General features: G+C 47.6%; 1 long non-coding RNA gene across 1 annotated transcript; it reads right to left on the reverse strand.

Moving 5' to 3' along the window:
• Window positions 1–1,605: 1,605 nt before the first annotated feature.
• Window positions 1,606–22,971, reverse strand: LOC141097037 (uncharacterized). The gene is made up of 3 exons (XR_012233836.1): window positions 22,829–22,971; window positions 9,389–9,479; window positions 1,606–2,326 (listed from the first exon to the last, which is right to left on the reverse strand). It is a non-coding gene; the product is annotated as an uncharacterized lncRNA (long non-coding RNA).
• Between the last annotated feature and the right edge of the window lie 2,440 nt (window positions 22,972–25,411).

Below are 25,411 nucleotides of genomic sequence, written 5' to 3' on the forward strand. Positions count from 1 at the left end.
CTGCTGTCTGTAATCCACCAAAACCCTATCAAAACAAGAGCCAACAGCTGATAGGGAAAAAAGCCCTGAAGACGCTAGGCTTCAAAAAGACTATATCAGTACTCAGGTATTTTCTGAAGACAGAGCAAAAAGGAATTCAGCTCACCCCAGCAGGGAATGTGTCATGATCCAGTGTTGGATCTGGCGGTATTAAATGCATTAAGTGAACTTTTTTTCCTTTGGTTCCTAAGTGTGTCCTGATTGCCCCCGGTGGCCATTAGAATCATCACGTGGTGTCGTTCATTCTAAGTTGCCCGGTGGTGGGGAATGGTATCGCACCTTAGGTTTAGGTTAATGTTCACTTAATTATGGATCAGGTGTGACATCCTATAAAGGTGTGCTCAGGGTGTTCACTCACTGCCTGTGATATTGTGAGATTGTTCACTTTGAGTTGGAGAGCCTGGAGGAAGGATGGAGCTGGTGAGGAGTCCTGCGCAGCTTAGCCAGGGGGGAAGAGTGTCAGCTATGGTGTCTGGACGAAGGGCTGGCTTAGCGTGGTGGAGTCACAGTGATGGTGTCAGCGGGAAGTGTCTGCATGGGCTGGTGGAGTGGCGACTATGGAGAGTGGCACTCACCATGTGGGACTTGGCCGCTGAGCTGGACTCAAGCATGCTTGACTTCGTGGCAGAAGCTAAACACTTCCTTGGGACTCTGGTACTAAGCAGCTGCAACTGGTGTTGGACTCTGCTCTGCTCCAAGGCTGCACTAAGGTGAAGGATCCTGTTATGGTGATGGATCCGGGTGGAGGAGAAGACGCACGCAGGTGGTGGGCTCTGTTGCTAGGAGCGCACGCAACAGAGCAAAGCTAAGTGGTGTTTCCCCTGTATTGTCTCTTTCCTCATGTGTGTTATTAGTGCAGTGGTGGGATTAGTCTCCGCACTGACCCATTCCCTAGTGAGGGTTTAGGGTCAGGGTGAGCAAGGGCGTTAAGGTAAGCATGCGGCGACAGGTGCGGAGCCTGTTTAGGGAATGTAAGGAGTGCAGGGACACTGGCTCAGGGGAGCTTAGGAGGTCTCCATGTCCCCATTCCCTATCGCAGGGCCCACCATTGTTAAAGTTTCCCAGGTTCCCCCTTTATTATTTGATTATTGTATGTATAACGTGTAATACCTAAATTCGCCAGGTGGAGGCGGCGTATCCACCTGCACGTTTTATTATTTAAATGCGCCCCACTGGAGGCGGTGTATCCAGGGTCACGTGTGTTATGGGTCCGCCTTGCGGTATCATCTGCGTCCTGACACACGTGACCATGACAGAATGGCAGAAATCAAGGAAAACAATGCAAAACAAAACCAAAACACAAATGCAAAACGTAGAGCAGAAAACTTAGCTTTTGAGGAGCAGGAATCAGACTGGTCTCCTAGAATCCCTCAGAGAGATCACCAGCAAGGCAGAAGGGCGTCGGCTGCCTTATATCCAGTCAGTAATTCCCATCACCCAGTCATCATCATCCTGCCCAGGTGCTTGGTAATCAGCCTCACTACCTTCCTTCACCAGAAGAGGGAATTCATCAGACCTCAATGGTGAAGGGGAAAATGAACTCACAACACCGGTTATTGGGGAACTCATAGTGAGCATATGGTATTTACACCTCCAATTCCAATGCATGGAATATACAGCACAGTTGAAACTAGAAGTTTACATACAATATATAAAAAGACACATATGCATGTTTTTCTCGTTATCTGGCATGAATTCAGAATAAATCTTTCCCATTTTAGGTCAATTAGGATTACCAGAATTATTAATATTTGGCAAATGCCAGAATAATTAGATAGAGAGAATGCCTGGTTGGAGAAAATAATGCGCATGTCACTTCTTTGAACAGGCCCCTGATGGAAAATGTTCTAAACTAGGCACTGTCCAATCCAATGGCTCGTAAAAACACTTAGGAGAAAAAGCACAACAAAAAAAGCTTGAAACACTCTTCAAAATCGCTTTAGGAAATGAAAAAAAATCATCCAAAAACTCCACAAAGAAAAGGTTTATCTTAAAGCAGCTTCCACTAACAAACTAATAGATTTTGACTTTTGGAAAAAAAACTCAGTGTGAACATATCCTAAGATCTCATCATGTGTCGTCCACAAAAGCTTTTCCCGAATGTTGAGATTTTTGCAGCCCCTAAGGCCCAGCTCAGTCTTCTGTTTTTCACGTGCGTGTTCCATGCACGCTCTTCATGGAAAGAACATGTACCCATGGGGAATCCAAGCACTGTCTGTTTAATAATGTTTAATTGGAAGTCGAAACTTTGAACTTTCTTTTTTGCATGAGAAAAACTGGTGCCACACTGATGGTAAAAACAGACACACAAACAAAAAATGGATGAAAATTCTTAAAATGCGGTCAATTTTTTACATACGAAAAAACAAACGGATGTCTGAATGAGATGTAAGGTGGGGTAAAACTAAGATCTAAGAGTACAAAAGCAATAAAACACACTTTTTTGTTACATGGTATGTATATAAAATAGCAATACAAATATAAAGCCCAAATGTATAACATAAAAAGGCACAAAGCTTATTTGAATAAGAAAATGATAAAAAATATTGTTGAGCTTTTATGCCCACATGTATTAACCAAAGCCTCGGCGTTAATGGGGGGGTAAATTGGCCTGGTCTTGATTGAACTGGGTTGCATAGGTAAAAGATGACGTAGCCAGAAAAGAATGAAAATGAAAAGACTGCACAGATAAATCAATGACAAAAAAGGCTAATACTGAAATTATGTAATTCGGGTGGAGTTTCCTTTTCAGACGCTTTCGTAAAGTTTAACACAATCATGAATGCAAAATGTAATAGCTGCCAAATCTCCTGATTGTAAAGTCAGATACTTAGCTGGGTATGAAGTGATCTGGTGAAAATGGATATTTGGTAAGGAATGGATTTTTCGACCATAGTGGAATTTACATGGCTAAAATAACTATAAACTGTGCAGAAAAAAATGGAAAATTTAAAGGGTTATACCTCCCAAAAATCAAGTGATCGCCTATCCAAACAATAAGGGATAACTTGCTAATAGCTGAGGGTCTCGGTAGTTGGGGCATCAAAGACATGACTGATATTGAGGCTGCAGTTATCCACTCTCCATAGGATCCAGACATCAAAGTTCTTGAACCTTGAGAACAGAGCGGTGCAACCTTGTCCTGAGAAGAGTGGAGGTGCACATGCTCGCCCTCCCTTCCATGCATTGTGTACGGGACTGTGGAGTACAGTGCTTAGCTTTTCCCTACAGTCCCATACAGTGTCGAACTGGGGTGCTAGGGGCCCACCTGTAATATTGACTGTGGGGGGGCCCACCTTTTACTTGCATACAAATATTACCCTAACCTTGTTCACAAATTTACCTATGTCTCTATATAATAATAAACTGGATAGTTTGGTTAATTAATGAGATGCTGCTTTTTTCTGTACAGAGTGAGTCAAGTGAACTATGCCAAGTGCTGACCATACAGTGGGGTTGAGGCCCACCGGGGGATTCCCCTGTTACCCTATGGGCCAGTCCGAGCCTGGTCCCATAGACAATGAAGGGAATTGAGGTGGAGTATACACCCCACTGATCCATTCAGCAGCACAGTGGCTCAGTGGTTAGCATGCTGAGGTCCTGTGTTCAAATGCCACCAAGGACAACATTTGCAAGGAGTTTGTATGTTCTCCCCATGCTTGTGTGGGTTTCCTCCAGTGTCCTCCCACACTCCAAAGACATACTGATAGGGAATTTAGATGGTGAGCCCCAACGGGGACAGTGATTATAATGTCTGTAAAACGCTGTGGAATTAATGATGCTATATAAGTAAGTTAATAAATTCAGGACAGGGCTGCAGAGCTCCGTTCTCAAGGATTTAGAGCCTCGATCTCTGAATCCTATGGAGAATGAATAATTAGATTTTGGGGGGGAATAACCCTTTAATAAAAGTCAGTATTTGACATATGCTATTTCAGTGTAATGTCAGAATACTCTCTATGGATATTTGAGAGTAGAAGCTCATTGAGAACAATATCCTAGAGAGTCGGCAAGATGGGTCTCAAGGACCATTATCTCCTCTGAATTTATCTTCCCAAGTCATTTCTCTGAGCATTAGAGGAAAAATGAGCACGTGACCAAACTCCTCTTCTTACTCTTCTGCCTGTGATTATTACATTTTTACCCTCTTATAAGCAGTTATTACAGTCTCTGTGCTATTCCTGGCCTTGATTCATTTTCATACTCATCAGCACATCTCTTGCGTTCTCCAAGGTTTGCACGGCATATAGTAATGCCGAGATTGTGAACCAGTATAAGGGAGGAGGATTTCATCTCTTAAAGTGTCTTATCCTTCGTATTTTGCTGTTTCTAGAAATATTGAGCCTGCTGACTATTAATACTTTTATTTATTGAGCACTGGATCGTGTACTTTACACTGGCAGATCTAGGATCCTTTTCAGGCGGTGTTCACACTTGGTCTATGCCCTTCAGTTTCTAAACAGTGACTGATTGATGGCCTACAATGAACGTCTGTTGGGCTCCTTCAAAGTTTCTGTCAATGTTAGAAGAATATTGCTGCATGCTGTACTATATTGGCTCACTTACATTGTCCTTTATTTTAATATGTATCAATTATGTAAAAAAATAACTATTTGAAGAACCTTTTCTTTTTCAAACAAACTTTATTAACAGTAAAACCTGCCTCAAGTACATTTGTCATTTTGTCTCCGGAGGAAGGTCCTAGCTTTGTGAAACGACTGGGAATAACAATCTCTATACCGCTTCACGGTTTCTTTCCAACATGATGGGCTTTTTTCTTCATCCTATTTCTAAGTTTGACAACCTGGATTACAAAATTATAATTTTTTCTGAAAGATTATATTTCTTCTGGATTACAAAATAAAAAAGACTATAATTTGAAGAACCTTTTCTAAACTTCTATTGTTGGGGTGATCTTTTAAGGTGAGATCTTACTGATTGCCTGCCCCTGACCTGATAAATATTAGCCAAGTGCATGCATAGAAGAAATACATCGGACTAAATGTCAGATGTGTGCTCCTCTCTCGGCAAAAGCTGGCACAGAACTGAACTTTATTTATACAAACAAAAGATCATGTAACAGGCAGGAAGAGGGCCTCGCACAGCTTCTGAGCAGCCATCATGTCAGTCTGTTCCATATATGGTCTTCAGTGTATCCACCTCACATTCCAAGGACTCCAGGGCATAGTTCCAGGATGTAGACGCCATCTTGCCACACCGCATATATTACTAGCTTATGTAAGGTTAATAATTGATTTCATTAGCCATTCTCTCCTTCACACTATGTAAACATAAAACAGGTACTGTAGGATATTAGGCTACCATTCACACCTGAGCTATAACTGCTATGCTAGATACTTTATGATGATCCATCAGTTTTCTTTGGGAATCCAATTTTTTGGACATCAAGAATTGTATTGTAGATTTCACTCTTCTTGACAATAAAATAACAAAACCCCTGATGGAGCCATGAAGACTTGTGTGACGTAGCTTTTAGTCCTATTCAGTAGGTGAGAGTCGTCTAAATCCTATTTTGGCAAAAGAAAGTCAGGGAGCAATAACATACAAACTGGTTCCCCAACAATTATAGTGTTCACCCAAATTTCCCTTGCCAACAGATGAAAGTGGCAAAAAAAAAAAAAGAATTGGGCATGTCAAATTCCACCAATCGTGAAGGTGTATGGTCACCTTAAAGCTAGGGTCAGACGGCCGTAGATTCTCCCATCCATGATTATGGAAATCACACGCTAATTAAACTCTGTTCATAGTGTCAGCATACTGTGATCCCATTCTGTCGGATGAGAGAATTGGAGCACACTAGGAGAAGATGGAGATCAAAATTTCTCCATCGTCTCCATTGTGTCATTGCGCATTGAGCAGAAGTCATTCGAGTGCACTCTGATGTTTTCAATGCACCCATAGACTTGAATAAGCGAATATTGGATCACACTCACACATGGCATAACATTGGTCCGGATGCGATCGGATGTTTTGCTGGATTTCACTCGGACAGGACATATGGTGGTGGGCACTTGGCTTTAGTGTGGTCATTGTCTAATCTGAATGGGTGTTTACTATATATATTCTAGAAATACATAGCATTACACTTTCACATCAGAAAAGTACTATAGGAATTTGAATTTCATTTTCATTAACCCGACATACACACTAAACTAATTAAACTGATCTGACAATGTGTGAGGACAAGGAAACTCAGGGGACTTTAGTCACAGTAATTTCTTTAGACAGTTAAGATTTTGCTCACTATTCATTTTATGTACAATTTATTAAGTGTAATTATATCTAAATCACTAAATAATTAGTAGAAATAAAATATTTACAAGGTCTTCAAATATTAGAATTCTGCTCAGAAAAATAATATGTAGTAAAACACTCAACTTTAACCCCTCGTAACCTTTTCTCTTTGCTTGTTACATTGACATATACCAGGGCTATGAGAAATGCATTATATACAGTATATATACACTGTATCTGCAATGTGTGGATATGCCACAAATGGATAACAGGGGATCACCGTTTTAAGCCAGTCATACATGAAAGTTAATAATAATAATCTTTATATAGCGCTAACATATTCCGCAGCGCTTTACAGTTTGCACACATTATCATCACTGTCCCCGATGGGGCTCACAATCTAAATTCCCTATCAGTATGTCTTTAGAATGTGGGAGGAAACCGGAGTACCCGGAGAAAACCCACGCAAACACGGGGAGAACATACAAACTCCTTGCAGATGTTGTCCTTGGTGGGATTCGAACCCAGGACTCCAGCGCTAACCACTGAGCCACCGTGCCGCCCAAGTTGTTGGTCAAGTGTTAAATTCAGCAGAACTGTGAGTGCAGCTCTGGAATAAAGTGCAGGCTCTAGATCAGAATTAAAGCAATATATACATACTGTATAGTATTGGAATATATTTACACATTCAACTTTTCATGAAAAATATACATAGCATGTATTTTATATATATATAGTATCTAGGAGATAAACTGTAAAATCCTGTGTAAAGGTATTTTTGTAATTTTTCAAAAGTGGGCAAAGAATAGAGAATGTTATAAAATAAAGAAATAAGCATTATGTCACTACGCTGGTCATTCCTCCGCTACCAGTTGGGATATCAATGATGGAGATTCAAGTTAAGCATTATCTACATTTTGTAGCACTGCCTTCTCTCTGCCCACTTAAAAAAAAACATCTAAATAACCGCTTTTAAAGAGAACCTGCCACATCAGATAACGCTATTAACCTGCTGATATAGGGTTAACCTGCAGATTAATAGCATTACAAAATATTGAAAAGTACAGCATGGGGGAGAAAATTAACTTCACTTCTCCCGTTCGGCCTCCAGCTTTCAGTCATACAGGTGTGCCGGCGCGGCTTCAGTAACTGCTCAGTACACCGTGAGTGGCGACGTCCCAACACTGACTGAGAGCCAGCGCAGCAGTGCGTCAGTGCAGAGCAAGCTGTCAGTCAGTACTGGGGTGCGGTTAGAGCTGCCAGTCACTACGCACTGAGTGGTTACTGAAGCAGTGCCGGCACACCCGCGAGACTGAAAGCCAGAGACTGCTCAGGAGAAATAAAGTTAATTTTTTCCCGGCAGCGGGGCTCTCAGGGCGGATGCCGGGCGGTTTCAGAACACTATTAATCTGCAGATTTGCTGCATTTTTCTTTTAAATGACAGGTTTCCTTTAATCATGTCATATTTAGTGGTGGGGAGGAGCGCCTCTAGCCTTTTTGTTACCTGAAAGGAAAATAATACAAATAACAAAGTCAGCATTACTTACCATGATGGCACAGCTGGTAGATGGCACAATAGAACATCGCTCTAGATGGGCCGGCATGGCAACAGACTGGCTAGCCTTACACACAACACTGATACAAGCCTGTTTCGGTGGCACCAGCTGACCATTTTATGTGCATGGCGGCCTCCCGACTCTCCTGTGACAAATGATGTCTGGGAAATAGGATCAGGCTTGTTCACAGGGTAATTGTTATTTCAGGATAAGGTGTCTTGTGCGTGTACATGAGGAGTAATGCTGTCGCAGACTCTTATGGCTCAGTCAGACGGCAATTTGTCATGTAAAAGTTCTAACCGTGTTCTTCACAGATCACCCTCGTACCTGTCATAGTCTATGGGGCTGTTCACATGTGCGGATATTTCTGCAGACCAAGTGCTCCTCACACAATCATGGAGATAGGTCTGATTTTTATTCAAGTTTCGGATCATACTTGCCAATGCAAGTCTATGGGTTACTTTTCACAGACTGTTTTCTATGAGAAGCTGCTTATTACGGGCAGCAAGGTGGCTCAGTGGTTAGCACTGGATTACAGAACGGTGGCTCAGTGGTTAGCATTGGATTACAGAACGGTGGCTCAGTGGTTAGCACTGGATTACAGAACGGTGGCTCAGTGGTTAGCACTGGATTACAGAACGGTGGCTCAGTGGTTAGCACTGGATTACAGAACGGTGGCTCAGTGGTTAGCACTGTTGCTATGCAGCGCTGGGGTCCTCAGTTCCAATCCCACAAAGGAAACATCTGCAAGGGGTTTGTATGTTCTCTGTGGATTTCCCCCCACACTTCAAACACATTTTGCTAGGGAACTTAGGTTGTGAGCCCCAATGGGGACAGTGATGATTATGTCCGTAAAGTGCTGCACAATATGATGATACCATATAAATAAGCATAATACATAAATAACGGAAGCTAGGGAACCTCCATCACTTTTGTTTTTCATCTGGGAGAAACTCTGACCAAACTCTGATGGTAAAAACCTGACCCACTGATGAAATCTGAAGAGTTTTTGAACGTACAATAAAAATGACTGACATCTGAATGAGCCCTTAATGTATATCTTGTGGTTTTGTCTGTGTGTCTCTGTCTCAGGCTTCTTCCTCTATGGGCAGAAGTCAGAGGCGTAGCTAGGGGTTCTGCTCGGGGGGGGGTGGGCGAAACATCTGAGTGGGCCCCTAACAGGAGGACATATCATTGATGCAATTTGCGTGGCCGCACATGGGTGCAAGAGGTAAGGGGGCCCAATTTTACCTCCAAAAAAGGTGCAATTTTGCATTTTTAGAAGCTCTTGGGCTACAAATGGAACATATCTTTTTCTTGCACAGAGGCCCTTTTTGTCTGTGTCTGCCTGTGGCCCCTAACCAGGTAATCATGATTATATCTATGGCGGTATAGGGGAACCTCAGGAGATGTTATTGAACATAAAAGTCTATACAAAGACCAGCACTGATATTACCGCCTTATGGTGACATACAGTGTTAGATACCAGTCCTGCAGGACATATAGAGATTACTGCACAGTTATAGCTGGTGACTTACAGATGACTTTCTTTCTGGTGGAGTCATTCACTTTCTCCATCTTTTCCATCTGGCCCAGACCAACATGTCGACTTCTCCAGCCGGGACTCATCTGCAGAGATTACAACAAAGACACATCTGAATTCTCACATTTCCAGCACAGTTCACATGTAGAATCATGAAATCCTAGAATATCCAACCCCTGTTCAATGCAGGATGCACTAAATCATCTCAGACAGATGTATGTCCAGGGTCTGTGTGAACAATTCCATTGATGGAGAACGCACCACCAGCAACCTGTTCCACTCATTGCTCACCCCCACTGTCAATTTTTTTTTCTAAAATATCTATTGTGTATCTTCTCCCTTTCAGTTTCATCCCATTGCTTCTCGTGCTTCCATGTGCAAATGTATTCACAATCTGCACAAACTCCTCCCTCAACCTGCAGATACCCCAATACTGAGCCCCTGCTGCCGTGTCCCTATTACTGCACCTACTGTGTGGTACAAAAACAGAGCTCCTCTTATTGCCTACATAGTAGTGCCACCACTGTACCCCTTACATTGTGATAATGCCTCATTTGTGCTCTCTAGATGGTAAAACTGCCCCCTAGAAAATATCACTTTCCTGTGCATGTGCCCTCCAAATTTTGTCCCTAGAAAGTAATAATACTCCATGTGCAACTTTGATGGTCACAATACTGAGTGCCCCTATAACAATAATGTTTAAGTGCCTACTTAACATTTAATAATGTCCCCTGAGTTCCCCATGTATAATTCCTCTATATACAGTATGCTGGGCCCACAGCTCCCCTATACACAGTATGATGATCCCACAGCTCCCCTATACACAGTATGATGATCCCACAGCTCCCCTATACACAGTATGATGATCCCACAGCTCCCCTATACACAGTATGGTAGGCCCACAGCTCGCCTATACACAGTATGGTAGGCCCACAGCTCGCCTATACACAGTATGGTAGGCCCACAGCTCCCTTATATACAGTATGATGATCCCACAGCTCCCATGTACACCGTATAATGATCCCACAGCACCCCTATACACAGTATGATGATCCCACAGCTCCCCTATACACAGTATGGTAGGCCCACAGCTCCCTTATATATAGTATGATGGGCCCGCAGCTCCTGTACATACAGTATGATGGGCCCGCACAGGGGCGGGCTGGGCAGCATGGAGGCAAATGCCCCCCGGGCCGCTCCCCCAGCAGCTGTGCAGGGCCGGCCGCCTGATGGCCCTGCACAGTGAACGGTGTGGCCGACTGCTGTGCTGTGATGTGATGTGGCCGGCAGCAGATAGTGACACGGCCGTGCACATCACAGTCTGTCTCACAAGTTGCGGCTGAGACATCAGCGATTCAGCGTACTCTGAGTGGTACACGTACCTTGACTGATGTCATAGCCGCAGTCTGCAGCTTATGAGACAGACTGTGATGTGCACGCAGGCGGTGCGATAACGTCATTGTCTTGCGCCGCTCTAGTCTCTACAGGCCAGAAGAGGACACGGAGGCCGCGGTGCCAGGAATCAGAATGAGGTGAGTATAAACTCCATTATTTTTATGAGCGGGCTTTGGGGCCATCCTACTAATATATATATATATATATATATATGGGAAACTGCGGCCCTCCTACTGTATATATGGGGGGGGGGGACTGCGGCCATCATACTATATATATGGGGGGAAACTGAAACCATCCTATATATATATGGGGGGGAAACTGCGGCCATCATACTATATATATGGGGGGGGAACTGCAGCCATCCTACTGTATATATGGGGGGAAATTGCGGCCATCCTACTGTATATATGGGAGGGAAACTGCGGCCATCCTACTGTATATATGGGGGGGGAACTGAAACCATCCTACTGTATATATGGGGGGAAATTGCGGCCATCCTACTGTATATATGGGGGGGGAAACTGCGGCCATCATACTATATATATGGGGGGAAACTGAAACCATCCTATATATATGGGGGGGAAACTGCGGCCATCATACTATATATATGAGGGGGAAACTGCAACCATCCTACTGTATATATGAGGGGGGAAACTGCAACCATCCTACTGTATATATGGGGGGGAACTGCAACCATCCTACTGTATATATGGGGGGGACTGCAACCATCCTACTGTATATATGGGGGGAACTGCGGCCATCATACTGTATATATGAGGGGGGAAACTGTGGCCATCCTACTGTATATATGGGGGGGAAACTGCAACCATCCTACTATATATATGGGGGGAAACTGCAGCCATCCTACTATATATATGGGGGGGAAACTGTGCCCATCCTACTATATATATGGGGGGGGAAACTGCAACCATCCTACTGTGTATAGGGGGGGGCTGCAACCATCCTACTTTATATATATGGGGGGAAACTGCAGCCATCCTACTATATATATATGGGAGGGAAACTGCTGCCATCCTACTGTATATATGGGGGGAAACTGCGTCCATCCTACTATATATGTGGGGGGGAAGCTGAGGCCATCCTACTATATATATGGGGGGCAAACTGCGGCCATCCTACTATATATATGGGGGGGAAACTGCAACCATCCTACTATATATGTAGGGGGAAACTGCAGCCATCCTACTGTATATATGGGGGGGAACTGCAGCCATCCTACTGTATATATGGGGGGGAAACTGCGGCCATCATACTGTATATATGAGGGGGGAAACTGTGGCCATCCTACTGTATATATGGGGGGGAAACTGCAACCATCCTACTATATATATGGGGGGAAACTGCAGCCATCCTACTGTATATATGAGGGGGGAAACTGCAACCATCCTACTGTATATAGGGGGGCTGCAACCATCCTACTTTATATATATGGGGGGGAAACTGCAGCCATCCTACTATATATATATGGGAGGGAAACTGCTGCCATCCTACTATATACATGGGGGGAAACTGCGTCCATCCTACTATATATGTGGGGGGGGAAGCTGAGGCCATCCTACTATATATATGGGGGGGAAACTGCGGCCATCCTACTATATATGTGGGGGGGAAGCTGAGGCCATCATACTGTATATATGGGGGGGAAACTGCTGCCATCCTACGATATATATGGGGGGGAAACTGCGGCCATCCCACTATATATATGGGGGGGAAACTTCGGCCATCCTATTATATATATGGGGGGAAACTGCGGCCATCCTACTGTGTATATGGGGGGAAACTGCGGCCATCATACTGTATATATGGGGGGGAAACTGCTGCCATCGTACTGTATATATGGGGGGGAAAACTGCGGCTATCCTACTATATATGGGGGGGAAACTGTGGCCATCCTACTATATATATGGGGGGAAACTGCGGCCATCCTACTGTGTATATGGGGGGAAACTGCGGCCATCATACTGTATATATGGGGGGAAATTTCCGCCATCATACTGTATATATGGGGAGGGAAACTGCGGCCATCATACTGTATATATGGGGGGAAACTGCGGCCATCATACTGTGTATATGGGGACTGGGGCCATCCTACTATGTATATGGGGTGGAACTGGGACCACCATACTGTATATATGGGGGCTGGGGCCATCATAATATATATATATATATGAGTGAGCTGGGGCTATCATCCTTTATATATAAGGAAACTGGGGTCATCCTACTATATATATATATATATATATATATATATATATGAGGGAAATGGGGCCATCCTACTATATATATGGGGTAAGTGGGGCCATCATACTATATACGGGGGGGGGGGCTGGGGCTATCATACTATATACATGGGGAACTGGGGCCATCCTACTATATATGTTGGGGAACTGAGGCCATCTCACTATATTCAAGGGGGAAACTGGGGCCATCATACTATATATGAGGGAACTGGGGTCAACATACTATATATATGGGAGAACTGGGGCCATCTTACTATATACATGGGGGAACTGGAGGCATTCTACACTATATATATATAGGAACTGGGGTCATCATATATATGGGTGAGCTGGGGATATCTTACTATATTCATGTATATATGAATGTATGTATATACATGTATATACTGTATATGTATATATGGGGAGAACTGGTGCCTTCACACTATATATGGGGCTGTGGGACCATCATACTTTATATATGAGGGAACTGGGGTCATCATACTATATACATGGGGGCAACTGGGGCCATCAAACTATTTATTTGGTGCAGTGGGGACCTTTATACTATATATACAGGGCAGTGGGCCATCATACTATACAGTTGAAACCAGAAGCTTCCATACACTATATTAAAAGACACATATGACCTAAAACCTGAAAGGTTTATTCTGATTTCATGTCAGATAGAGAAAAACATGCAGATTTGTGCTTTTATACGGTATATAGTGGATGTAAACTTCTGGTTTCAACTGTATATACATAGGGGGCAGTGGGGATTTCATATTACATACAGGGAGCAGTGGGGACCTTCATACTATATATAGGGGGTAGGGGGACCTTCATGCTGTATATAGGGTCATTGGGGTCCATCATACAATATTTAGGGACAATGGGAACATCTTATATAGGGGCTATGTAGCCATTTTACCATATATAGGAAGATCTGGGGTCCTCAATTTATAATAAAGGGCTTTGGGGACCATCATATTTTGTTTAGTGGTATGTAGGGCAATCATTCTGTATATTCAGAGCTTTGTGGGCACAGGGGACATTATTTGTTATAAATGGGGACATTATCAGTTAGTGATAGGGGCACTCAGCTTCCATTATTTTTTTCTTAGGACTCGGTTCTCCTCCCATATCCCTGTAGTAAGCTCCTTTCTGCTCCTATACTTCTGTAGTAAGCTTGGTTCTGATCCTATATCTCTGTAGTAAGCTCAGTTCTGCTCCCATATCTCTGTAGTGGGCTCAGTTCTGTTCCCATATCTCTGTAGTAAGCTCGGTTCTGCTCACATAGCTCTATAGTAAGCTTGGTTTTGCTCCTATATTTCTGTAGTAAACTCAGTTCTGCTCCCATATCTCTGTAGTAAGCTCGGTTCTGCTCCCATATCTCTGTAGTAAACTCAGTTCTGCTCCCATATCTCTGTAGTAAGCTCGGTTCTGTTCTCATATCTCTATAGTAAGCTCGGTTTTGCTCCCATATCTCTATAGTAAGCTCGGTTCTGCTCCCATATCTCTATAGTAAGCTCGGTTCTGCTCCCATATCTCTATAGTAAGCTCGGTTCTGCTCCCATATCTCTATAGTAAGCTCGGTTCTGCTCCCATATCTCTATAGTAAACTCGGTTCTGCTCCCATATCTCTATAGTAAGCTCGGTTCTGCTCCCATATCTCTATAGTAAGCTCTTTTCTGCTCCCATATCTCTATAGTAAGCTCGGTTCTGCTCCCTTATCTCTGTAGTAAGCTCGGTTCTGCGCTCTTATCTCTGTAGTAAGATCGGTTCTGCTCCCATATCTCTGTAGTAAGCTCGGTTCTGCTCCCATATCTCTGTAGTAAGCTCGGTTCTGCTCCCATATCTCTGTAGTAAGCTCGGTTCTGCTCCCATATCTCTGTAGTAAGCTCGGTTCTGCTCCCATATCTCTGTAGTAAGCTCGGTTCTGCTCCCATATCTCTATAGTAAGCTCGGTTCTGCTCCCATATCTCTGTAGTAAGCTTGATTCTGCTCACTTTTCTCTGTAGTAAGCTCTGTTGTGCTCCCATATCTCTGTAGTAAACTTGGTTCTGCTCCCATATCTCTGTAGTAAGCTTGGTTCTGCTCCCATATCTCTGTAGTAAGCTCCAGTCTGTTTCCTTATCTACTTAACAATCTTGGTTCCGGTCTCGTGTCTATGTAGTCAGCTTGCTTCTGTTACAGTATCTATGTAGGCAGTATGCTTGGTTCTGCTTCTATATATATGCAGCTAGCTCCGTTCTATTCCCATATCTATGTACCACCCTGTTTTTAAAGCCTGTTATCTCTGCTTCTTTAATGCAGCGGCCAGAGATAAGCAGGGCAAAAGCACCGCAACTGGACGGCCACTGCCTTGTGATTGCCCCCCAGGCTGAAAAGTGCCAGCCAGCCCCTGGCCCCTGGGCCCGCATCTCCCATACATAGAATGATGTCCCCACTGCTCCTCCAATACACAGTATAATAGTTAATAGCGTTCTGACACTGTGCGGCACCTGCACCGAGAATCCCTTTACTGGAAGGAAATTAACTTTATTCCTCCTGGCAGCCTTGCTCTTCCAGTCATAGGATTTCAATCAGCACTCTGTGTATATATAGTGGTGGCTGTAACCTCACCCCAGCAATGACTGAAAGCCACCTCAGCACCGTCTGCCACCCGGTAGTTACCAAACCGGTGCCCCTATAAATAATAGTGCTTCTTAAGTGCCTACTTAATATTTAACTGAGTCCCCCTATTTACAGCAGTAATGGCCCCAGCATCTCTAATGTGAGCAGGGGGTGGGGTGATGACTCTTTCAGCTTCTCCCAATTATCTTCTATTGAGTGAAGTCAAACTCATCTAGTCGACATGTGCAAATAGCAAACGTGGTCGCATGACCGCCTGATCACACCAGTGGTCTTGGGGTCTCATGATGGCAGGCGCACCCTATCATGATATCTCTGTCTATTCCTGTAGTTTCAGGTCCCCGTTTTTGGACTACTTCTGATTCGCTGGATGACGTCGGATCTTCATGGTTTTTTTTTGCTTTTTAATGAATTAGCGAACGAGGTGTGGGAGAGGGTTTTAAAATAAACTATTTTTTCCTCTAAGTGTGTATTTTTTGATTACTGGATTAGTAATGTTGGGGTCTGATAGACGCCTCTCCATTACTAACCCCTGGATTTGATCCCAGCTGACATCAACCCCTTACATCATTACCCCGATTGACACCGCACCAGGGCAATGCAACTTTACAAGAGTTTAATACCTATCAGAATTCAAAACAATGCTTAATACTTGATGCCAGCTTGGCCAGAATATCAACTAAAAACTCATGTATTTTTTCATCTTTGCAGGATGCAGCCAAGTCCTGTAGAGTTGGTAGGAAACTGGGGTGTTTGGCCTTGTGGGGTGCACTTATATATTGCTAGGCAGTCCACCAGCCTGATCTAATCGTATGCTGCACTACATATATCAGTGTGACTGGCGCCTTACACAGGCTTTATCTGCCCCCGTCATGGAGGCCAGGGGTCAGTGGTTGTTCATCAGTACTGTACACCTGTGCTACCTCCACCTTATATCATGGGGGCCGTCTGTATCCTGCAATGTACTGGTATTGGGACCAGGTGTTTTTCACACTCACTGTGTACTGCCCGTCCTTGGGTATTGCAGCTCGGCCCCCATTGAGGTGGACTGGCTCAGGGCTGTTTACGTCCAGGGATCACAGGGTCTGGTATCAGCAGGACAGTGGGAGTGTAAGGTGTCGGACCCCCATCGATCTGATGTGGACGATCTATCTTAAAGGGAATCTGTCAGACTGGAATGACTGTGCAAACCAAGTACCGGCGCTCAGTGCCGCCTTGGCATGGTCTCAGATCAGTGCATCTCCCCAACTACTTCTTTTCCCTCTATCTCCATCCCACTCCCTTTTTTTGATTGACAACTCTGGATATACAGAGCCAGAGAAGGGGGGAGAGAGAATAAAGTAGGTGGAAAGCAGCACTTAATGATTGGCCGCCATGAAGCACCGAGCGCCTGGGCTTGGTATGAACAGTCCCTTTAAGGATAGATCATCAATCCATAAGCCCTGGACAACCCCTCTGAATAATGTAACACTGTATTATAAAGTAAGCAGGACACAGTATAAAGTCCTGAATATCAATGATAAATTTATCTGATGTGTAATTAAAGGAGTCCCCCCCCCAGTTCTTTTTTATTCTTTGTTTGAAAGTGGACCCCAATTATTTCTTGTAAAGTAAGATAAGAACATCAGGTAGTCGCCTCCCTCTGCTTGACCATTGCTGCGGTCTCAGTGATTGGCTGCAGCGGTGAGGTGTGCTATCGATGTGACACTGCCGAAACACAAAGACTGAAGCAGCTTCGGAGCTGGTGAGGGTGAGAATTGCATGATTTTGTTATTTTACATTAGCAGCCCATGCTCACCTGATATCCCAGCACTCCTCTGTACTGCTCGCCGTGTCCTCTGCCGCTCTCTCCTCTTCCATCATGTCCTCAGTAGCCACTGATCAGTATACTGGGGGCCATACTGATGGTAAAGAAAGGGCTGAGATACCCATTTACATGGGATCACTGGGGGTCTAATCTCAGGGGTTCTCACTAGGACACAGTCACTGCTAAATCAAGTTTTGAGTAAAGAAAAACGGAGGGGCGTGTTAGTCCACGAGTCGCTGTCACACGACTATTGTATAGTTGGGATTTGGATGTATAAGAACAGACAAATCAGACGGGTCACAAGATAACAGCATTTTCACACGGCAGTGCACCCACCGGGATCCAGCGCAAGGCATCAGATGTTTTATGATGATGCGCTGCTCAGTCACCTGACCGCTGCAGCCAGTCACAGGCTGCAGCAGTCCAGTAGCTGGTGCAATGGTGACATCACCGCTTTCTGTCTCTGTACAGCGCAAGGAGCGATCTGTGCTACATCCAGGTGAGTGCTGGTAGGTATGACTGCTTTTATGTTGTACATATCCAGTGCAATATTTTGTTTTACCTAGACAAACCCTTTAATTCATGTCTGAATTGTATCCAGATCCAACACGTTTATTGCAAAAAAGCTTCATCAATATTCAGGAGAAAACATTCAATGAGTTCTGACCCTGAACTTTCAGACGTTGTTTGAACAATCCATTGGACTTATCTCTCCGACCTGTCAACCAGACCCCTGCAAGCAATCAGCTAGACCCAGCATTCGATCAGTGGACCCCACAACCCAACAGCTGGACCCCTCTGGCTCACCAGCGGGACCCAGTGTTCTTTCAGTTGGACACTCACAGCTCCTCAGCCAGGCACTCGGAAATTGTCAGTCCCTTCAAACTCATCATCCTGACCCCTCTGACCCAACAGCCAGACCCCCTCTGACCCATCAGCCGGACCCCTCTGACCCAACAGCTGGACCCCCTCTGACCCAACAGCCAGGCCCCTCTGACTCATCAGCCGAACCCCTCTGACCCAACAGCCAGACCCCCTCTGACCCATCAGCCAGACCCCTCTGACCCAACAGCCAGACCCCCTCTGACCCATCAGCCGGACCCCTCTGACCCAACAGCCGGACCCCCTCTGACCCATCAGCCGGACCCCCTCTGACCCAACAGCCGGACCCCCTCTGACCCAACAGCCGGACCCCCTCTGACCCAACAGCCGGACCCCCTCTGACCCATCAGCCGGACCCCTCTGACCCAACAGCCGGACCCCTCTGACCCAACAGCTGGACCCCCTCTGACCCAACAGCTGGACCCCCTCTGACCCAACAGCCGGACCCTTCTGACCCAACAGCTGGACCCCTCTGACCCAACAGCTGGACCCCCTCTGACCCAACAGCCAGGCCCCTCTGACTCATCAGCCGAACCCCTCTGACCCAACAGCCAGGACCCTCTGACCCAACATCTGGACCCCTCTGACCCAACAGCCAGGACCCTCTGACCCATTAGCCGAACCCCTCTGACCCATCAGCCAGGACCCTCTGACCCAACATCCGGACTCCACTAACCCAACATCCGGACCCCTCTGACCCCACAGCTGGACCCCCTCTGACCCAACAGCCGGAACCCACTGACCCAACATCCGGACCCCACTGACCCCACAGCTGGACCCCTCTGACCCAACATCCGGACCCCACTGACCCCACAGCTGAACCCCTCAGACCCAACAGCCGGACCCCACTGACCCAACAGCCGGACCCCACTGACCCAACAGCCGGACCCCTCTGACCCAACAGCCGGACCCCACTGACCCAACAGCCGGACCCCTCTGACCCAACAGCCGGACCCCTCTGACCCAACAGCCGGACCCCTCTGACCCAACAGCCGGACCCCACTGACCCAACAGCCGGACCCCACTGACCCCACAGCTGGACCCCTCTGACCCAACAGCCGGACCCCTCTGACCCAACAGCCGGACCCCACTGACCCAACAGCCGGACCCCTCTGACCCAACAGCCGGACCCCACAGCCGGACCCCTCTGACCCAACAGCCGGACCCCACTGACCCAACAGCCGGACCCCTCTGACCCAACAGCCGGACCCCCTCTGACCCAACAGCCGGACCCCTCTGACCCAACAGCCGGACCCCTCTGACCCAACAGCCGGACCCCTCTGACCCAACAGCCAGACCCCCTCTGACCCAACATCCGGACCCCTCTGACCCCACAGCTGGACCCCCTCTGACCCAACAGCCGGAACCCACTGACCCAACATCCGGACCCCACTGACCCCACAGCTGGACCCCTCTGACCCAACATCCGGACCCCACTGACCCCACAGCCGGACCCCTCAGACCCAACAGCCGGACCCCACTGACCCAACAGCCGGACCCCACTGACCCAACAGCCGGACCCCTCTGACCCAACAGCCGGACCCCACTGACCCAACAGCCGGACCCCTCTGACCCAACAGCCGGACCCCTCTGACCCAACAGCCGGACCCCACTGACCCAACAGCCGGACCCCCTCTGACCCAACAGCCGGACCCCACTGACCCCACAGCCGGACCCCTCTGACCCAACAGCCGGACCCCTCTGACCCAACAGCCGGACCCCACTGACCCAACAGCCGGACCCCTCTGACCCAACAGCCGGACCCCACAGCTGGACCCCTCTGACCCAACAGCCGGACCCCACTGACCCAACAGCCGGACCCCTCTGACCCAACAGCCGGACCCCTCTGACCCAACAGCCGGACCCCACTGACCCAACAGCCGGACCCCTCTGACCCAACAGTCGGACCCCTCTGACCCAACAGCCGGACCCCTCTGACCCAACAGCCGGACCCCACTGACCCCACAGCTGGACCCCTCTGACCCAACAGCCGGACCCCACAGCTGGACCCCTCTGACCCAACAGCCGGACCCCACTGACCCAACAGCCGGACCCCTCTGACCCAACAGCCGGACCCCACTGACCCAACAGCCGGACCCCTCTGACCCAACAGCCGGACCCCACAGCTGGACCCCTCTGACCCAACAGCCGGACCCCACTGACCCAACAGCCGGACCCCTCTGACCCAACAGCCGGACCCCTCTGACCCAACAGCCGGACCCCTCTGACCCAACAGCCGGACCCCTCTGACCCCACAGCTGGACCCCTCTGACCCAACAGCCGGACCCCTCTGACCCAACAGCCGGACCCCACTGACCCAACAGCCGGACCCCTCTGACCCAACAGCCGGACCCCTCTGACCCAACAGCCGGACCCCACAGCTGGACCCCTCTGACCCAACAGCCGGACCCCACTGACCCAACAGCCGGACCCCTCTGACCCAACAGCCGGACCCCTCTGACCCAACAGCCGGACCCCTCTGACCCAACAGCCGGACCCCACTGACCCAACAGCCGGACCCCTCTGACCCAACAGCCGGACCCCTCTGACCCAACAGCCGGACCCCACTGACCCCACAGCTGGACCCCTCTGACCCAACAGCCGGACCCCCTCTGACCCAACAGCCGGACCCCTCTGACCCAACAGCCGGACCCCTCTGACCCAACAGCCGGACCCCTCTGACCCGACACCTATGGCCAATATAAAGTGAATGCCAGCAATACTAATGGTGGGAAAACACCCTGAGTGCCATCTGCAACAGTCACTTGTACGTCACCATGAGAAAAATGTGGGGTTCATCATCACCCGGAAATTCCAAGAAAGAGACAGAGAAAACTAAAGAAAATCAGAAATCCCATCGCCCTTTATTTCCGAATGAAGTGTGAGGCCGCAGCTCTCAGAAGGAAGGCTCGAGAGCGTCTCACAGCTCTGTGCGGTCCTCGCAGTGGTTAATAATGGGGGAGGGGAAGAGCTAAGGTTTCTTCCCGAGGAGGGAGAATCCCCCGCCGACACAGTGACCGAGTGGGCGACTCCCCTTTCCCACCACACAAGTAGTCCCTTCTCCCTGGGGGACAACAGGGGGCGGGGCTCCGTTGCCTTTATGACGTCACAACAGCAGCCGCGTTATTATTATTGTGGCTGGAAGTTCCTGTCAGCGGGCGCTGATTGGTCAGAGGTTCCATCCTATGGCCGCTGAGCTCCGCCCAAAGCTGCGCGTCCTCGCCCCTCACAGCCGTGCACAGTGGCGGGAGCGCGCACTCCGTGTCCTACAGGTCACATAAAGCGCTAATGTGAGGGGGGCGGCCTGTCACTTCCCGCAGCTGACCCCTCTGCGCGCGGCGCCGCCTCCCCCACTCGCCCCTGCCTGTAATCCTGCTAACCCTTTCCTGTCCGCTCCCTGCTCCGTGATTTATTGCTGTAGAGGGAGCTCTCAGTGCTGGATACGAGACCCCCAGCCTAATAAGCGCCATAGAGTAATAGTGTGTGCACGACCACCGCCAGCGTGTCCCTGGGGCACATGCGGAGACATCCACCTGGATGGACACCCCCCCCATTGGGTGGCCCCCTATATCTGTGTGTTACCAGCCAAATCCGCAGGTCCCAACAATCGTAAAATGAAAAAGCAATGTAGAGGGGTCCGGCACCTGTAGATTGCCTGCGGGGGCATTTTTTCGTTAAATGTAGATATCTGGGGCTGAACATTATTTTTGCAATTGGGTTTCATTAAAAATATTGCACAGTTTGCCTCCTGTAATATCAGCGCTGCACTGTCTATTGCGGCTTCAGAATGAGCAAACTGAGAACCTGTCAGTGAGCTCATTCTGATCTCCAGCAATACAGTGTGTAACTCCTTCTGTCTCTTTCTGAGGATTTGTGACCACAGACCAGATCAGAGAGATGCAAAGTGAAGCAAAGCTCCTAGAAAAGCAAAAGAAAAAAGCGCAAATTGTTCAGCGAACCAAATCGTCAAAATGATCTTTAGCCCCAAATACAAGCATTTAGGGGAGAAAAAAAATCCCCAAATGTGAGTTTCTCGCATCACACACGGTAGTGATAATAAAAAACGGAAAATCACATTGTGCGATTTTTACATTTTGTTGCATGAAGGTGGAGTCTTGGAGACATCAGCCATAGATCTTGGCTGTCTTCAGGAGTGTCATAGGTAATAATGCGGAGATGCGCCTGCCTGGGATCAGTCCCACTCTAAATGGTCAGGTTTTTCATCTATTCATTCCATGGAAGTTCTGGTGTGAAACTGCAGATCTATCTCGCCGACACGGTAGAGCGCAGTTCGCGTTCTTGTGATCTATTTACAGTGTTGCATTTTTTGCAGATATCATGTTTTCCCTATTTTTAGCAATGACACTAATACCATCAGGTTCTCATGGTTTGATCCCATATCACAATGCAACGTATTTTAATCTCACAGTGGGGTCCGCCACTAGATATCCACCCCCCACAGCTGCAGACTTACCTCGCCGGCTGGTGCCGCTCCTGCCGCCTCACAGCGGTCTCTCCTGGTGCAGCCAATGATCAGCCGCAGCCTTTCAGTATTCCATCACAGCAAACGTCCCCCCTGAACGAATAGAGAAAGCTGCAGCCAGTATGGAGCCGCCAATTGGCTGCAGCGGTTACCTGTGATTTTTCAAAGTTGTAGTTAAAGGGATTGTCTAGGAATTTAACCTTGATTGTCTATCCTTAGGATAAGTCATCAATGTCTGATTGTGGGGGTGTGACACCCGGCATTCCCACCGATCAGCTGCTCCTGATGTCGGCCGCAACCGCACAACTCCCATCAACAGAATAGGGGCCGCAGCCGGGTACTGCACATCTACACCCTATTGTCTGATCTGCAGTACCGGCCGCAGCCACTCTTTCGTCGTCGGCGCTGTTCTGAAACTGAGCAGTTCCGGACAACATTGGGAGCAGCTGATTGGCCGGAGTGTCGGGTGTCGCACCCCCACTGATCAGACATTGAGGATCTAAGTATAGACCATCAATGTTACAGTCCTGGACAACCCCTTTAAGGCTATGTGCCCACGGTGCTTTTTTGAAGCAGAATATACCTGAGTGGAAACGCACACCCTCTTACCCGGGAAAACGCATGCGTTTTATGAAGCGCTTTTGAAGGCGTTTCATGATGCACTTTTGTTAAGCATTTTTGCATGTGTTTTCCTAAGCGTTTTAGTAATACAATACGGAATCGCACGCGTTTATGCAAAATTAATGAACATGCTGCGTTTTTTTCTGCTAAGCATTTCCGCAGCGGAAAAAGCCGCACCATTAGCACAACATATGCGGATTCCATTATGATTACATGGGAGGCTTTTCTTAAGCGTTTCCGCTGCAGAAACGCGCGTCTAAAAGCGCTGCGGAAACACTTAAGAAAAGCAACGTGGGCACACAGCCTTAGGAAGAAAATTCACAGGCGCTCTATACGGGGTCACAGGCGCTCTATACGGGGTCACAGGCGCTCTATACGGGGTCACAGGCGCTCTATACCGGGTCACAGGCGCTCTATACCGGGTCACAGGCGCTCTATACGGGGTCACAGGCGCTCTATACGGGGTCACAGGCGCTCTATACGGCGTCACAGGCGCTCTATACGGCGTCACAGGCGCTCTATACGGGGTCACGGGCGCTCTATACGGGGCCACGGGCGCTCTATACGAGGTCACGGGCGCTCTATACGGGGTCACGGGCGCTCTATACGGGGTCACGGGCGCTCTATACGGGGTCACGGGCGCTCTACACGGGGTCACAGACGCTCTACACGGGGTCACAGGCGCTGTATACGGGGTCACAGGCGCTCTACACGGGGTCACAGGCGCTGTATACGCGGTCACAGGCGCTGTATACGGGGTCACAGGCGCTCTATACGGGGTCACGGGCGCTCTATACGGGGTCACGGGCGCTCTATACGGGGTCACAGGTGCTCTATACGGGGTCACAGGCGCTCTATACGGGGTCACGGGCGCTCTATACGGGGTCACGGGCGCTGTATACGGGGTCACAGGCGCTCTATACGGGGTCACAGGCGCTGTATACGGGGTCACAGGCGCTCTATACGGGGTCACGGGCGCTGTATACGGGGTCACAGATGCTCTACACGGGGTCACGGGCGCTCTATGAAGTGATTAAACAGAGTCAGCATGGGTTTGTAACTAATAAGTCATGTCAGACTAACTTAATTTCCTTCTATGACGGAATCACTGATTGGGTGGATCAAGGAAATGCTGTAGATATAGTATATCTTGACTTCAGCAAAGCATTTGACAAAGTCTCTCATACAATCCTTATTGAAAAAATGACTAAGTATGGAATGGACAAGGCAACTGTTAGGTGGATTCATAACTGGCTTAGTGATCGGACCCAAAGAGTGGTCGTAAATGGCTGCACATCCAGTTGGAAGAATGTCTCCAGTGGGGTACCACAGGGCTCTGTCCTGGGCCCTGTATTGTTCAACATCTTTATCAACGATTTAGATGAAGGAATTGAGGGTAAACTGATTAAATTCGCTGATGATGACACAAAGCTAGGAGGGATAGCTAATACTAGAGAAGAGAGAGAGAGGATTCAAAAAGATATAAATAAACTGGAGAACTGGGCAGCAACTAACAGAATGGTTTTTAACAGGGACAAATGCAAAGTACTACATCTGGGCAATAAAAATGAAAAAAGCATATACAGAATGGGAGGAATAGGCCTAAGCAACAGCACATGTGAAAAAGACTTGGGTATACTAATAGATCACAAACTGAATATGAGTCAACAGTGTGATGCAGCAGCAAAAAAAGCAAATGCAATTCTAGGATGTATTAACAGAAGCATACAGTCTAGATCACGTGAAGTCATTATTTCCCTCTACTCCTCTTTGGTCAGACCTCACCTGGAATATTGTGTCCAGTTTTGGGCACCACATTTTAAAAAAGACATCAACAAACTGGAGCAAGTTCAGAAAAGAGCAACCAGAATGGTGACCGGTCTGCAAACCCTGTCTTATGAGGAAAGGTTGCAGGATTTGGGAATGTTTAGTTTGCAAAAGAGAAGACTGAGA

Source organism: Dendrobates tinctorius, unplaced genomic scaffold, assembly GCF_039654945.1.
Source record: "Dendrobates tinctorius isolate UK_male_01 unplaced genomic scaffold, ASM3965494v1 ptg000082l, whole genome shotgun sequence".
Lineage (NCBI taxonomy): Eukaryota > Metazoa > Chordata > Amphibia > Anura > Dendrobatidae > Dendrobates > Dendrobates tinctorius.